This window comes from Arachis ipaensis, chromosome B4 (genome assembly GCF_059453495.1).
Source record: "Arachis ipaensis isolate K30076 ecotype BB chromosome B4, ASM5945349v1, whole genome shotgun sequence".
Taxonomy (NCBI): Eukaryota; Viridiplantae; Streptophyta; class Magnoliopsida; order Fabales; family Fabaceae; genus Arachis; species Arachis ipaensis.
This window is the reverse complement of record NC_142439.1, coordinates 71,737,540-71,751,370: the sequence shown is the minus strand read 5'-3', so window position 1 is coordinate 71,751,370 and position 13,831 is coordinate 71,737,540. Positions and strand designations below refer to the sequence as shown.

Genomic DNA, 13,831 nt, shown 5'->3' with positions numbered 1-13,831 from the left:
AACCAAGACTATTATGATCCAAAGATAAAACTCAGGATGTCTAATACAATAGTAAAAAGTCCTATTTATAATAAACTAGCTACTAGGGTTTACAGAAGTAAGTAATTGATGCATAAATCCACTTCCGGGGCCCACTTGGTGTGTGCTTGGGCTGAGCTTGAATGTTACACGTGTAGAGGTCATTCTTGGAGTTGAACGCCAGCTTTTGTGCCAGTTTGGGCGTTGAACTCCACTTTGCAACTTGTTTCTGGCGCTAGACGCCAGAAGTGGACAGAGAACTGGCGTTGAACGCCAGTTTACATCGTCTAAACTTGGGCAAAGTATAGACTATTATATATTGCTGGAAAGCCCTGGATGTCTACTTTCCAATGCAATTGGAAGCGCGCCATCCTGAGTTCTGTAGCTCCAGAAAATCCACTTTGAGTGCAGGGAGGTCAGAATCCAACAGCATCAGCAGTCCTTCTTCGACCTCTGAATCTGATTTTTGCTCAAGTCCCTCAATTTCAGCCAGAAAATACCTGAAATCACAGAAAAACACACAAACTCATAGTAAAGTCCAAAAATGTGAATTTAACATAAAAACTAATGAAAACATCCCAAAAAGTAACTAGATCCTACTAAAAACATACTAAAAACAATGCCAAAAAGCGTATAAATTATCCGCTCATCAGAGACTCTCTATGAATATTGGGAGCACTTCAATAATCTCCTGGACGTATGTCCCCATCACATGATTGGTAAACTAGTTTTGATCAGCTACTTCACTTAAGCCATGAACCCCCAGGATAAGACTACACTGGAAGGTGCCAGTAATGGTTCTTTGAAAAAGTACAAAACCGCAGATGAAGCATGGAAACTGATCAGTGACTTAGCTGAGTCCACTAGGAATCACAGACAGAGGAGCAGCCCCAAAGCTGTTGCAGAGATTTCCTCTAGCAAAGAAACTATTGCTCTGACACAGAGTATATGTAAAATGACCAACCTACTGAAACAGATGCAGTTGAACCAACAACAAGCACAACAAGCTCAGCCTTCACCACAACAAAGCCAACAGTTAGTTCCACAAAGAGTATGCAGGATCTGTGCTGATTATAGTCATTATACTGATGAATGCCCGTAGCTCCAGGAAGACAATACTGTGGCAGCCACTCACAACTTCTATGACCGGCCGAATCAAGGATACAATCAACAAGGTGGCAACTACAACCAAGGTGGCAACAATAACCATGGATGGCAAGACAACTCCAACCAAGACTGGAGAGATAATTCTAACCATGGCTGGAGGGACAACTTTAACAAAGGAGGCAGAGACAATAATGGAAACCAGAGGTGGAATAACAATAACAACAACAGATAATGGAATCAAAACCAAGCTTACAGGACACCTCACCTAAGACAATCACAAGGACCCCAGCAAACCCAACAACAAGTTTCTCAGACTGCTTATTCTAATTCCTCATCAAATGACGAGATGCTCCGTTCTCTTGCGCAAGGACAACAAGACATACATGCGCAGCTGAACTCTAGTCTGAATGGCTTGACTGCCACTTTACAAGCTCTCGTCTCCCGGATGGATTCCTCACTTAATCCCACACATCAACCTTCAAGCTCTAATGGAATCCCTTCTCAACCACTGCCTAATTCCAAAGGTGGCATCAACGCCATTACTTTGAGGTCCAGAACCACATTATAGGAGAGGAACCATGAGGAGCCAAACCCACTAGAAAATGTGCCAGCAGAGGATGTGGTGGAAGTGGAAGATGCTGAAGAAGAAGAGGATATACAAGACATAGTTGAAGAAGAAGAAGCTCAACCACAGAATAAAGCCCCAAGGGATGCTGAAGCTACAAATTGCGCCCCTCCTATTCCCTTCCCACAACTTGCAAGGAAACTCAGAAAGCAGATGGAACTTGACCCCAAAATGGTAGAAATATTCAAAAAGGTTGAGGTAATTGTTTTCCTCTTTGATGTTATTCAACAGGTACCTAAATACGCAAAGTTTCTAAAGGATTTGTGCATACATAAAGATAAAATTAATGAATTAGAAACTATTCCTTTAGGTAGTTCTATATCTGCTTTAATAGGGGAAATACCTGAAAAATGTAGTGATCCAGGTCCATGTATGGTTAACTGTACCATTGGAGGTGTGATATTTTCTGACTGTATGTGTGATTTAGGAGCATGTGTTAGTATAATGCCTTTGTCTATATATGTGGTATGCGAAATCGTGATCTTCAACAATGGCGCCAATGGCTTGGTGCTCTCAAACGTGAATCACACTTTGTCATAATTCCGCACAACTAACCAGCAAGTGCACTGGGTTGTCCAAGTAACAAACCTTACGTGAGTAAGGGTCGATCCCACGGAGATTGTTGGCTTGAAGCAAGCTATGGTCACCATGTAAATCTCAGTCAGGCGGATTCAGATAGTTATGGAGATTTGATAATTAAAACATAATTGAAATATAAACTAGGATAGAGATACTTATGTAATTCATTGGTGAGAATTTCAGATAAGCGTATAGAGATGCCTTTCGTTCCTCTGAACCTCTGCTTTCCTGCTGTCTTCATCCAATCATTCCTACTCATTTCCATGGCAAGCTTTATGTAGGGCATCACCGTTGTCAAAGGCTACATCCCATCCTCTCTGTGAAAATGGTCCAATGCGCTGTCACTGCATGGCTAATCATCTGTCGGTTCTCGATCATACTGGAATAGGATTTACTATCCTTTTGCATCTGTCACTACGCCCAACACTCGCAAGTTTGAAGCTCGTCACAGCCATCCCTTCCCAGATCCTACTCGGAATACCACAGACAAGGTTTAGACTTTCCGAATCTCAAGAATGGCCATCCATGGGTTCTAACTTATACCACGAAGATTCTAATATCTCGAACTCGGTCTTCTGTATTAGATATCTAAGAGATACTCATTCTAGCTTGTTTGCATGTAGAACGGAAGTGTATGTCAGGCAGGCATTCATAGGTGAGAATGATGATGAGCGTCACATAATCATCACATTCATCATGTTCTTGGGTGTGAATGGATATCTTAGAATAGGAATAAGCTTGAATTGAATAGAAAAACAATAGTACTTTGTATTAATTCATGAGGAACAGTAGAGCTCCACACCTTAATCTATGGTGTGTAGAAACTCTACCGTTGAAAATACATAAGAACAAGGTCCATGCATGGCCGAGAGGCCAGCCCCCATGATCTAAGAACTAAACGTCCAGAGATGAAACTAAAGATGTAAATACAATAGTAAAAAGTCCTATTTATGCTAAACTAGTTACTAGGGTTTATAGAAATGAGTAAATGATGTAGAAATCCACTTCCAGGGCTTACTTGGTGTGTGCTTGGGCTGAGCATTCAGCTTTACACGTGTAGAGGCTTCTCTTGGAGTTGAACACCAGTTTGTAACCTGTTTCTGGCGTTTAACTCCACTTTGCAACCTGTTTCTGGCGTTTAACTCCAAAATGTAGCATGGAACTGGCGTTGAACGCCAGTTTGCGTCGTTTAAACTCAGGCAAAGATGGACTATTATATATTTCTGGAAAGCCCTGGATGTATACTTTCCAACGTAATTGAGAGCGCGCCATTTGGAGTTCTGTAGCTCCAGAAAATCTACTTTGAGTGCAGGGAGGTCAGGATCCAACAGCATCTGCAGTCCTTCTTCAACCTCTGAATCTGATTTTTGCTCAAGTCCCTCAATTTCAGCCAGAAAATACCTGAAATCACAGAAAAACACACAAACTCATAGTAAAGTCCAGAAATGTGATTTTTATTTAAAAACTAATAAAAATATACTAAAAACTAACTAAATTATACTGAAACTATGTAAAAATAATGCCAAAAAGCGTATAAATTATCCGCTCTTCACAACACCAAACTTAAATTGTTGCTTGTCCCCAGGCAACTGAAAATCAAATAGGATAAAAAGAAGAGAATATACTATAAATTCCAAAATATCAATGAAACTTAGCTCCAATCAAATGAGCGGGACTTGTAGCTTTTTGCCTTTTGAATAGTTTTGGCATCTCACTTTATCCATTGAAGTTCAGAATGATTGGCGTCTATAGGAACTCAGAGTTCAGATAGTGTTATTGATTCTCCTAGTTCAGTATGTTGATTCTTGAACACAGCTACTTTATGAGTCTTGGCCGTGGCCCTAAGCACTTTGTTTTCCAGTATTACCACCGGATACATAAATGCCACAGACACATAACTGGGTGAACCTTTTCAGATTGTGACTTAGCTTTGCTAAAGTCCTCAATTAGAGGTGTCCAGGGTTCTTAAGCACACTCTTTTTTTTTTGCTTTGGACCTTGACTTTAATCGCTCCGTCTCAAGTTTTCACTTGACACCTTCACGCCACAAGCACATGGTTAGGGACAGCTTGGTTTAGCCGCTTAGGCCAGGATTTATTCCTTTAGGCCCTCCTATCCACTGATGCTCAAAGCCTTGGATCCTTTTTATTACCCTTGCCTTTTAGTTTTAAGGGCTATTGGCTTTTTGCTCTTGTCTTTTGGTTTAAAGAGCTTTTGGCTTTTTCTGCTTGCTTTCTTTTTCTTTTTCTTTTATTTTTTTTCGCTATATTTTTTTTCTCTTTTTTTTTTCTGCAAGCTTTTGTATTCACTGCTTTTTCTTGCTTCAAGAATCATTTTTATGATTTTTTAGATTATCAAATAACATTTCTCCTTTTCATCATTCTTTCAAGAGCCAACATATTTAACACTCATAAACAACAACTTCAAAAGACATATGTACTGTTCAAGCATTCATTCAGAAAACAAAAAGTATTGTCACCACATCAAAATAATTAAACTAGTTTCAAGGATGAATTCGAAACCATGTACTTCTTGTTCTTTTATTTTTAGAACAGTTTTCATTTAAGAGAGGTGATGGATTCATATTCATAACTTTAAGGCATAGACACTTAGACACTAATGATCATATAGTAAAGACACAAACATAATTAAACATGAAGCATGGAAACCGAAAACAGAAAATAAATAGACAAGGAGATTAAGGAATGAGTCCACCTTAGTGAGGGTGGCGTCTTCCTCCTCTATGTCTCTTCCTTGTCTTTGTTGCTCCTCCCTCATAGCTCTTTGATCTTCTCTAATGTCATGGAGGATGATGGAATGCTCTTGGTGCTCCACCCTTAGTTGTCCCATATTGGAACTTAATTCTCCTAGGGAGGTGTTGATTTGCTCCCAATAGTTTTGTGGAGGAAAGTGCATCCCCTGAGGCATCTCAGGGATTTCATGGTGAGGAATTTCCTCATACTCTTGTTGAGGTCCATGATCTCTTGTTTGCTCCATCCTTTTCTTAGTGATGGGCTTATCCTCTTCAATGAGGATGTCTCCCTCTATGTCAATTCCAGCCGAATTGCAGAGGTGGCATATGAGGTGAGGAAAGGCTAACCTTGCCCAAGTGGAGGACTTGTCAGCCACCTTGTAAAGTTCTTGAGGTATAATCTCATGAACTTCCACCTCCTCTCCAATCATGATACTATGGATCATGATGGCCCGGTCTATAGTAACTTCAGACCGGTTACTAGTAGGAATGATTGAGCGTTGAATGAACTCTAGCCATCCCCTAGCCACTGGTTTGAGGTCATGCCTTCTTAGTTAAACCGGCTTGCCTCTTGAGTCAATTTTCCATTGAGCTCCTTCCTCACATATGTCTATGAGGACTTGGTCCAACCTTTGATCAAAGTTGACCCTTCTTGTGTAGGGGCGTGCGTTCTCTTCCATCATTGGCAGGTTGAATGCCACCCTTACATTTTTCGGACTGAAATCTAAGTATTTCCCCCGAACCATGGTAAGCCAATGCTTTGGATTCGGGTTCACACTTTGATCATTGTTCCTAGTGATCCATGCGTTTGCATAGAACTCTTGAACTATTAGAATCCCGACTTGTTGAATGGGGTTGGTGAGAACTTCCCAACCTCTTCTTTGGATCTCAAGTTGGATCTCCGGATACTCATTCTTTCTGAGCTTGAAAGGAACCTCAGGGATCACTTTCTTCTTGGCCACAACTTCATAGAAGTGGTCTTGATGGACCTTTGAGATGAATCTCTCCATCTTCCATGACTCAGAGGTGGAAGCAATTGCCTTCCCTTTCCTCTTTCTTGAGGTTTCTCTGGCCTTAGGTGCCGTTGATGGTTATGGAGAAACAAAAAGCTATGCTTTTACCACACCAAACTTAAAATGTTTGCTCATCCCCGAGCAAAAGAAGAAAGAAAGAAAGAGAAGAAGAAGAGAAATGGAGGAGAGGGAGAGAGAGGTGTTTTCGGCCAAGGGGGGAAGATAGGGTTGTGTTGTGTGAAAATGAAGAAGGAATGAAGGGTTTATATAGGAGTGGGGGGAGGGTTAAGTTTCGGCCATTAGGGTTGGGTTTAGGAGGGAAAATATTTTGAATTTCGAAGGTAGGTGGGATTTTTGGGGAAGAGAGGATGGATGTGAGTGGTGAAGAGGTGATGGGGAAGAGTAATTGAGTTGATTGGTGAAGGGTATTTAGGGAAGAGAGTTATGAAAAGGTGTGAAGAGGAGAGAGAAGAAGATGTGGGGACTCTGTGGGGTCCACAGGTCCTGAGGGGATCCTGTGGGTCCACAGATCAAGTGGGGTCAAGGACTTAACATCCCTGCTCCAATTAGGCGTGTAAAACGCCCTTGCTGTGCAATCCTGGCGTTTAACGCCAGACTGCTGCCTGTTTCTGGTGTTAAACGCCCAAATGTAGCTTGTTTTTGGCGTTTAACGCCAGGTAGATGCTTGGTTCTGGCGTTAAACGCCAGCTTGGTGCTTGTTTCTCGCGTTAAACGCCAGACAGATGCTTGTTTCTGGCGTTTAACACCAGCATGCCTCTACTCCAGGGTGTGCTGTTTTCAATGCTATTTTTCATTCTGTTTTTAATTTTTCAGTAGTTTTTGTGACTCCACATGATCATCAACCTAATAAAACACGAAATAACAAAAAGAAAATAAAATAGATATGATTAAATAACATTGGGTTGCCTCCCAACAAGCGCGTCTTTAATGTCAATAGCTTGACAGTGAGCTCTCATGGAGCCTCACAGATAATCAGAGCAAGGTTGGAACCTCCCAACACCAAACTTAGAGTTTGAATGTGGGGGTTCAACACCAAACTTAGAGTTTGGTTGTGGCCGCCCAACACCAAACTTAGAGTTTGACTGTGGGGGCTTTGGTTGACTCTGCAGTGAGAGAAGCTTTTCATGCTTCCTCTCCATGGTTACAAAAGGAGATCCTTGAGTTTTAAACACAAGGTTGTCCTCATTCAGTTGAAGGATCAACTCTCCTCTATCCACATCAATCACAGCTCTTGCTGTGGCTAGGAAGGGTCTTCCAAGGATGATGGATTCATCCTCATCCTTCCCAGTGTCTAGGATTATGAAATCAGCAGGGATGTAAAGGCCTTAAACCTTTACTAGCACATCCTCTACTAGTCCATAAGCCTATTTTCTTGAGTTGTCTGCCATCTCTAATGAGATTCTGGCAGCTTGCACCTCAAAGATTCCCAGTTTCTCCATTACAGAGAGTGGCATGAGGTTTATCCCTGACCCAAGGTCACATAGAGCCTTCTCAAAGGTAATGGTGCCTATGGTATAAGGTATTAAGAACTTTCCAGGATCCTGTTTCTTTTGAGGCAATGTCAGTTGATCCAGATCACTCAGTTCATTGATGAGCAAGGGAGGTTCATCTTCCCAAGTCTCACTACCAAATAACTTGGCATTCAGCTTCATGATTGCACCAAGGTACTTGGCAAATTGCTCCTCAGTAACATCCTCATTCTCTTCAGAAGAAGAATACTCATCAGAGCTCATGAAGGGTAGAAGGAGGTTCAATGGAATCTCTATGGTCTCTAGATGACCCTCAGATTCCTTTGGTTCCTCAGAGGGAAACTCCTTATTGGTTACTGGACGTCCCAGGAGGTCTTCCTCACTGGGATTCATGTCCTCTCCCTCCCTTGTAGGTTCGGCCATGATGGTTAAATCAATGGCCTTGCATTCTCTTTTTGGATTCTCTTCTGTATTGCTTGGAAGAGTACTAGGAGGGGTTTCAGTGACTCTTTTACTCAGCTGGCCCACTTGTGCCTCTAAATTCCTAATGGAGGACCTTATTTCATTCATGAAACTCAAAGTGGCCTTAGATAGATCAGAGACTATATTTGCTAAGCTAGATGGATTCTGCTCAGAATTCTCTGTCTGTTGCTGAGTGAATGATGGAAAAGGTTTGCTATTGCTAAACCTGTTTCTTCCACCATTGTTAAAGCCTTGTTGAGGCTTTTGTTGATCCTTCCATGAGAAATTTGGATGATTTCTCCATGAGGGATTATAGGTGTTTCCATAGGGTTCACCCATGTGATTCACCTCTGCTATTGCAGGGTTCTCAGGATCATAAGCTTCTTCTTCAGAAGATGCCTCTTTAGTACTGTTGGATGATTCCTTCAATCCATTCAGACTCTGAGAGATCATATTGACTTGCTGAGTCAATATTTTATTCTGAGCCAATATGGCATTCAGAGTATCAATTTCAACAACTCCCTTCCTCTGAGGCATCCCATTATTCACAGGATTCCTTTCAAAAGTGTACATGAACTGGTTATTTGCAACCATGTCAATGAGTTCTTGAGCTTCTGCAGGCATTTTCTTTAGGTGAATGGATCCACCTGTAGAATGGTCCAGTGACATCTTTGATAGCTCAGACAGACCATCATAGAATATATCCAGGATGGTCCATTCTGAAAGCATGTCAGAAGGACATTTTTTGGTCAGTTCCTTATATCTCTCCCAAGCTTCATAGAGGGATTCACCTTCTTTCTGTTTAAAGGTTTGAACATCCACTCTAAGCTTACTAAGCTTTTAAGGAGGAAAGAACTTGGCTAAGAAAGCCGTGACCAGCTTATCCCAAGAGTTTAGGCTATTCTTAGGTTGAGAGTCCAACCATATTCTAGCTCTGTCTCTTACAGCAAATGGGAAAATCATAAGCCTGTAGACCTTGGGATCAACCCCATTGGTCTTAACAGTATCACAGATCTATAAGAATTCAGTTAAGAACTGAAAAGGATCTTCTGATGGAAGTCCATGAAACTTGCAGTTCTGTTGTATCAGAGAAACTAATTGAGGTTTAAGCTCAAAGTTGTTTGCTCCAATGGCGGGAATTGAGATGCTTCTTCCATGTAAATTGGAATTTGGTGCAGTAAAGTCACCAAGCATCTTCCTTGCATTGTTATTATTTTCGGCCATGTCTCCTTCTTTTTCGAAAATTTCTGTCAAATTTTCTCCAAAGAGTTGTGCTTTAGCTTCCCTTAGCTTCCTCTTTAGAGTTCTTTCAGGTTCAGGATCAGCTTCAACAAGAATGTTCTTATCCTTGTTCCTGCTCATATGACAAAGAAGGAAATAACAAAGAAAATATGGAATCCTCTATGTCACAGTATAGAGATTCCTTATATGAGTAGAAGAAGAGAAGAATGTAAGAAGGAGAAGAGAAAAATTCGAACAAAGAGAGGAAGATGGTTGATGAGCGGATAATTTATACGCTTTTTGGCATTGTTTTTAGTATGTTTTTAGCATGTTTTAGTTAGTTTTTATTATATTTTTATTAGTTTTTATTTAAAATTCACTTTTCTGGACTTTACTATGAGTTTGTGTGTTTTTCTGTGATTTCAGGTATTTTCTGGCTGAAATTGAGGGACCTGAGCAAAAATCTAATTCAGAGGCTGAAAAAGGACTGCAGATGCTGTTGGATTCTGACCTCCCTGCACTCGAAGTGAATTTTTTGGAGCTACAGAAGCCCAATTGGCGCGCTCTCAATTGATTTGAAAAGTAGACATCCTGGGCTTTCTAGCAATGTATAATAGTCTATACTTTGCCCGAGATTTGATGGCCCAAACCGGCGTTCAAAGTCAGCTCAAGAATTCCCAGCGTTAAACGCCGGAACTGGCACCAAAGTGGGAGTTAAACGCCCAAACTGGCACAAAAGCTGGCGTTTAACTCCAGGAAAAGTCTCTACACAAAAATACTTCAATGCTCAGTCCAGGTACACACCAAGTGGACCCGGAAGTGGATATTTACGTCATTTACTTATTTTTTGTAAACCCTAAGCTACTAGTTCTCTATAAATAGGACCTTTTGCTATTACACACAAACAGACACCTTTCATATACTTTCATAGTTCTTTTCACGTTTTGGGGCTGGCCTCATGGCCATGCCTAGACCATGTTCTTATGTATTTTCAATGGTGGAGTCTCTACACACCATAGATTAAGGTGTGGAGCTCTGCTGTACCTCGAGTATTAATGCAATTACTATTGTTCTTCTATTCAATTCAGCTTGTTCTTGTTCTAAGATATCACTTGTTCTTCAACTTGATGAATGTGATGATCCGTGACACTCATCATCATTCTCACCTATGAACGTGTGCCTGACAACCACCTCCGTTCTACCTTCGATTGAGTGTTTATCTCTTGGATTCCTTAATCAGAATCTTCGTGGTATAAGCTAGAATTGATGGCGGCATTCTTGAGAATCCGGAAGGTCTAAACCTTGTCTGTGGTATTCTGAGTATGATTCAAGGATTGAATGACTGTGATGAGGTTCAAACTCGTGATTGTGGGGCGTTAGTGACAGACGCAAAAGAATCACTGGATTCTATTCCGACATGACCAAGAACCGACAGATGAATAGCCATGCCGTGACAGGGTGCGTTGAACATTTTCACTGAAAGGACGGGATTGTAGCCACTGACAACGGTGATGCCCAACATACAGCTTGCCATGGAAAGGAGTAAGAAGGATTGGATGAAGACAGTAGGAAAGCAGAGAGACAGAAGGGACAAAGCATCTTCATACGCTTATCTGAAATTCTCACCAATGAATTACATAAGTATCTCTATCTTTATTTTATGTTTTATTTATCTTTTAATCATTCATCCTCCATAACCATTTGAATCCGCCTGACTGAGATTTACAAGATGACCATAGCTTGCTTCATAACAACAATCTCCGTGGGATCGACCCTTACTCACGTAAGGTTTATTACTTGGACGACCCAGTGCACTTGCTGGTTAGTTGTGTGAAGTTGTGATAAAGAGTTGAGATTACAATTGAGCGTACCATGTTGATGGCGCCATTGATGATCACAATTTCGCCATACCAATGGTGTTCAAATTTTGGGTGGAAGAGAAGTGTTAGTAGATGAATAAATAAATAGAAGGAGATGAGAGATGAGAAGAATTCGAAAATTAATTAAATTAAAAAAAAATAAAATTTAAAGTTAAATTTCGAAAATTAAAATTGAAATCAAATTAAATTAAAAATTAAAACAATTAGTTAAAAAAAGGGAATTTTGAAAAAGAGGGAAGGGATTTTCGAAAATTAGAGAGGGAGTTAGTTAGGTAGTTTTGAAAAAGATAAGAATCAAACAAAAAGTAAAGTGGTTAATTGAAAAAGATTTGAAAATAAATTTGAAAAGATAAAAAGTTAGAAAACATTTTGAAATTAAATTTTGAAAAAGATGTGATTGAAATTTATTTTGAAAAATATTTGAAAAAGAATTTTAAAAAGATTTGCTTTTGAAAATTAAAGTTGATTACTTGACTAACAAGAAACAAAAAGATTTGATTTTAAAATTTAAAGATTGAACCTTTCTTATTAGGCAAGTAACAAACTTAATATTTTTGCATCAATCACATTAATTGTTAGCATTGAATAAGAAAATATGGAATAAAAATAAGAAAAAGATTTTGAAAATTAATTTGAAATTTTCGAAAATATGAAAGACAAATGAAAAAAAAAGTTTGATCTTTGAAAAAGATTTGAAAAAGATAGGATTTTTAAATTGAAAATTTGATTTGACTCATAAGAAACAACTAGATTTTAAAAAGTTTTGAAAAAGTCAACTCAAATTTTCGAAATTTTATGAGTGAAAAAGGGAAAGATATTTTTTTGATTTTTGAATTTTTAATGATGAAAGAGAAAAACAACCCAAAGACTCAAAACATGAAAATTATGAATCAAAACAACTAATGCATGCAAGAACACTTTGAATGTCAAGATGAACACCAAGAACACTTTGAATGTCAAGATGAACACCAAGAACTTATTTTTGAAAAAACTTTCAAGAAAACAAAACATGCCAGACACCAAACTTAAAAATTTTTATTCTTTAGACATTAATGGTTCAAGAATGCATATGAAAAACAAGAAAAGACACAAAACAAGAAAATATGAAGATCAAACAAGAAGACTGGCCAAGAAAAACTTGAAGATCATGAAGAATGCAATGCATGAAATTTTCGAAAATAATTTTTTTAGAAAATTAAAAAGATGCAATTGACACCAAACTTAAAACTTGACTTTAGACTCAAACAAGAAACACAAAAAATATTTTTGATTTTATGATTTTATAAATTTTTTTTGGTTTTTTTGAAAATTATTTTGGGAAAAACGAAAAAGAAAAAATATTTTTTTTGTATTTTTCGAAAATAGGAAATAAAAAGCTTAAAATTAAAATAAAATTACCTAATCTGAGCAACAAGATGAACCGTCAGTTGTCCAAACTCGAACAATCCCCGGCAACGGCGCCAAAAACTTAGTATGCGAAATCGTGATCTTCAACAATGGCGCCAATGGTTTGGTGCTCTCAAACGTGAATCACACTTTGTCACAATTCCGCACAACTAACCAGCAAGTGCACCGGGTCATCCAAGTAATAAAACTTACGTGAGTAAGGGTCGATCCCACGGAGATTGTCGGCTTGAAGCAAGCTATGGTCACCTTGTAAATCACAGTCAAGCGGATTCAGAGAGTTATGGAGATTTGATAATTAAAACATAATTGAAATATAAACTAGGATAGGGATACTTATGTAATTCATTGGTGAGAATTTCAGATAAGCGTATAGAGATGCCTTTCGTTCCTCTGAACCTCTACTTTCCTGCTGTCTTCATCCAATCATTCCTACTCCTTTCCATGGCAAGCTTTATGTAGGGCATCACTGTTGTCAATGGCTACATCCCATCCTCTCTGTGAAAATGGTCCAATGCGCTGTCACTGCGTGGCTAATCATCTGTTGGTTCTCGATCATACTGGAATAGGATTTACTATCCTTTTGCGTCTGTTACTACGCCCAGCACTCGCGAGTTTGAAGCTCGTCACAGACATCCCTTCCCAGATCCTACTCGGAATACCACAGACAAGGTTTAGACTTTCCGGATCTCAAGAATGGCCATCCATGGGTTCTAACTCATACCACGAAGATTCTAATATCTCGGACTCGGTCCTCTGTATTAGATATCTAAGAGATACTCATTCTAGCTTGATTGCATGTTGAACGGAAGTGTTTGTCAGGCACGCATTCATAGGTGAGAATGATGATGAGCGTCACATAATCATCACATTCATCATGTTCTTGGGTGCGAATGGATATCTTAGAATAGGAATAAGCTTGAATTGAATAGAAAAACAGTAGTACTTTGTATTAATTCATGAGGAACAGCAGAGCTCCACACCTTAATCTATGGTGTGTAGAAACTCTACCGTTGAAAATACATAAGAACAAGGTCCAGGCATGGCCGAGAGGCCAGCCCCCATGATATAAGAACTAAACGTCCAGAGATGAAACTAAAGATGTAAATACAATAGTAAAATGTCCTATTTATGCTAAACTAGTTACTAGGGTTTACAGAAATGAGTAAATGATGCAGAAATCCACTTCCGGGGCCCACTTGGTGTGTGTTTGGGCTGATCATTGAGCTTTACACGTGTAGAGGCTTCTCTTGGAGTTGAACGCCAGTTTGTAACTTGTTT

At 39.4% G+C, this 13,831-nt stretch overlaps 1 non-coding gene across 1 annotated transcript; it reads left to right on the top strand.

The window, feature by feature from the left end:
• The first annotated feature begins 8,768 nt into the window (after nucleotides 1-8,768).
• LOC148567879 (small nucleolar RNA R71) lies at nucleotides 8,769-8,876 on the top strand. Its single transcript, XR_015882903.1, has one exon. It is a non-coding gene; the product is annotated as a small nucleolar RNA R71 (small nucleolar RNA).
• The last annotated feature ends 4,955 nt before the right edge of the window (nucleotides 8,877-13,831 follow it).